This window comes from Chionomys nivalis, chromosome 10 (genome assembly GCF_950005125.1).
Source record: "Chionomys nivalis chromosome 10, mChiNiv1.1, whole genome shotgun sequence".
NCBI lineage: Eukaryota > Metazoa > Chordata > Mammalia > Rodentia > Cricetidae > Chionomys > Chionomys nivalis.
Window position 1 is genome coordinate 31,714,359 of NC_080095.1, and position 2,968 is coordinate 31,717,326.

A 2,968-nucleotide genomic window follows, 5' to 3' on the forward strand; every position below is an offset into this window, starting at 1 on the left:
CATTTGTTCCTTTAATGAGGCTGAACAAATCTTGTTAATTTACCAATCTCAAATAGGGTACATTTGTATTCTTACGATATTAATGGTACCAAGAGATCCCATTCCTTTCTTTCATGCACTTTCCGACGCCTATGCTAAGTGCATTGCCATTTAGCGGAGGTAATAAGAAAAGTGTGAGGCATATTCAAGTATCAAAGGTAAACAATTGTCAGAGAAGTCAACTTCGGTGTTAATATCTCAAGTTCTCCATGTTTGTACACTGCATGCAGTAAGAATTCCATTCAGAGTAACATAGAGGAAGGAGAAGCCAGAGCATAAAAACGTTAAATTAAAAAGGTAAGAAATTCTTGTCCACGAAACAGCATTCCAATGTTTATGCATAAGTTTGTGTGTCAATCAAACGCTAGTGATTCCTATAGTCTCTTTATAGACACAACTATGTGACAGGATTTTATTATATTGCTTATGTCCAAAATTAGCAATGGGAAACAATACAACATTTTAAAAAATTCATCTGCAAGGTAAAAGAGATACACCTAATAGTAATATTTAGTGAATGAAAGATCAATGTTCATCTGAGTTAGCAGATTAATTATTGGTAGACATTTCAAAAATTTCATTAAAAAACACACGAGTGTATTCCTTAGGGAGTATGGTTTTATAGCAAATTAAAAATAAAACACATAGTATTTGGATGTAAATAAGAAAGATTAATCTCCATTGGATTTTAGGTTAATATTTTAACTATGTAGTGAGCTGTTGAACTTATAAAGAAATACAGAATTTAAAGTAAAATCCTTTATGGGTGTAGTCAGAGGAGCTACATGTGACTGACCCCCTTGAAATTAAACTGAGCTCCAATTTCAGTAGTGTCACGTGTTTTCTTGCTATTTAGTTTTTGAGTTCGTTATATATTATAGATATCATCACTCTCTTACCCATAATATTGGTAAAAATTTGTATATCATTCTCTAGGTAGCCTCACTGTCTGTATGATAAGTGGTTTTTGCCATATAAGAGCATTCAGTTTTATGAGGTCCCATTTATTAAATGTTCATCTTTGCCCTTGAGTCAACTCTGTTCTCTTGAGAAAGTATCTCCCTATGCCAATGAGTTCAAGGCTATTCTTTATGTTCTCACCCATCAGTCTCATTGTATCCTGTTTCATGTTGATGTCTTTGATCCTTATGGGGTCAAGTTTTGTGTAGGGTGATGAATATGAATCTAAATGCGTTCTTCTATATGCAGCTGCCCACTTTGATCAGGACAATTTGCTGAAGATGCTGTCTTTTATCAGTGTGTACTTCCAGATTCTTTTTTCAAAAGTCATGTGTCTACAGATGCATGGGTTTGTTTCTGGGTCTTCAAAATTATCCTGGGGGAAATACCATGTCCAGAAAGACAAATGTAATATTTATTGTTTAGATGCAGATGCTAGCTCTTAAGTCAATGATGACCAAGCTACAATTCAGAGAACCACTGAGGTCAGAGACAAAGAGGAAACAGATAGTTATTCCTAGGAAAATTAAACAAAATAGATAGTTTTAGATGGATGGGGTTTGAGGACTAGATCAAGAGGATCAAGTGAAAAGAAGAGGGGAATAGTAGAATGAGGGGGGGGAGTATGGGGAGAGATGCCTAAATTAAGGGCCATTCAGAAAGTAGTGTGGAAGTTTAATACAGTAGAAACTTCCTGAAACATAAACATATAGAGAGGAAATCTAAATAAAATCTCCAAAGAGTGAGGGATATACAGCCCCAATTAGCCCTTTTTTATCACTAAATGAAACTTCCAGTGCTGGCATTTATTTGCAACTATGAGTTATTGGAAGAAGGGGCCCAATGGGGACACCCAAAAAACACATGGTGTTGCCAAGACTACAGGTTTCACTCCTCAAACAGATGGGAAAGCTCTGTTGCTGAGTTTAAGATCCACACAACTCCTTGAACATGGGAAAGTCAATCTGATGCTCCATAAAGCTGTCAACCCTACATTCTAGCACTTTTGGAAAAGGAAGGTACACTTCACACCAACAAAGGGCAAATGTTGACACCAAGCCAGCCACAAACTCTTTGATCTTGAATTATGTCCCACCTGTAAGATATGTTAGTGAAATGGTGGCACAAAGTTTGTCGGAATAACCAACAACTATATGATTTTACTTAAGACCTACTCTACAAGAGGGAACCCGTACCAAATATGGCTTGAGTGACAAAGAACCTGAAACTAGACAGTCCAGTGACCTAAGGAAGGTCAAATGCCATCTTCTAAAAGAATATAAATAAATAAATAGGTAGGTAGGCAGGCAGGTAGATAGATAAACAAATAAAACATAGCAATAATATGATTCCTAATGAGTTTCTGCTATACTCGTAGATGAGTGTCTTGCCCATCCGTCATCAGGGAAGCTTTCAACTGCAGCAGGTGAGAACAGTTACAGAGACCCACAGCCAGACATGCAGAGAGAGCAAGACTCTAATCCTCAGCCTAAACAGGATTCCTCCACTAAACCTATCCACTTAGGTTTTGGGAAACCCTGAGGAAGAGAAAGTGAAAGAATTTAAGTGTCAGAAGGAATGGGGGACACTACGGAAAAGAGGTTCTCTAAACCAACAGGATTATCTGTGCACACATGGGCTCACAGAGACTGAGGCAGTTTGCACAGGGTCTGCACGGGTTTGCACAGGCTGTCTATATTGCTCTGCACCAGCTGGAGTCCTACAACTGAAAGGAGAAGTAGACACACACACACCAATTCCTAATCCAGAAGCAATCTCAATTTGATAACCACTTGAAAATGAAAATGTAGTTTCCTCCAAGAGAGTATCACTGCACTGAGACACAAACTACTCTTAAACGTAGGCTGCATGCCCACTAAGAGGTAGTCTATAGAAAAGCTATTCAACACCATCTTTGCAGGTTCTTTGTCTCACAGTGTCATGTTAAGGATCTTCTACCCAACATTCT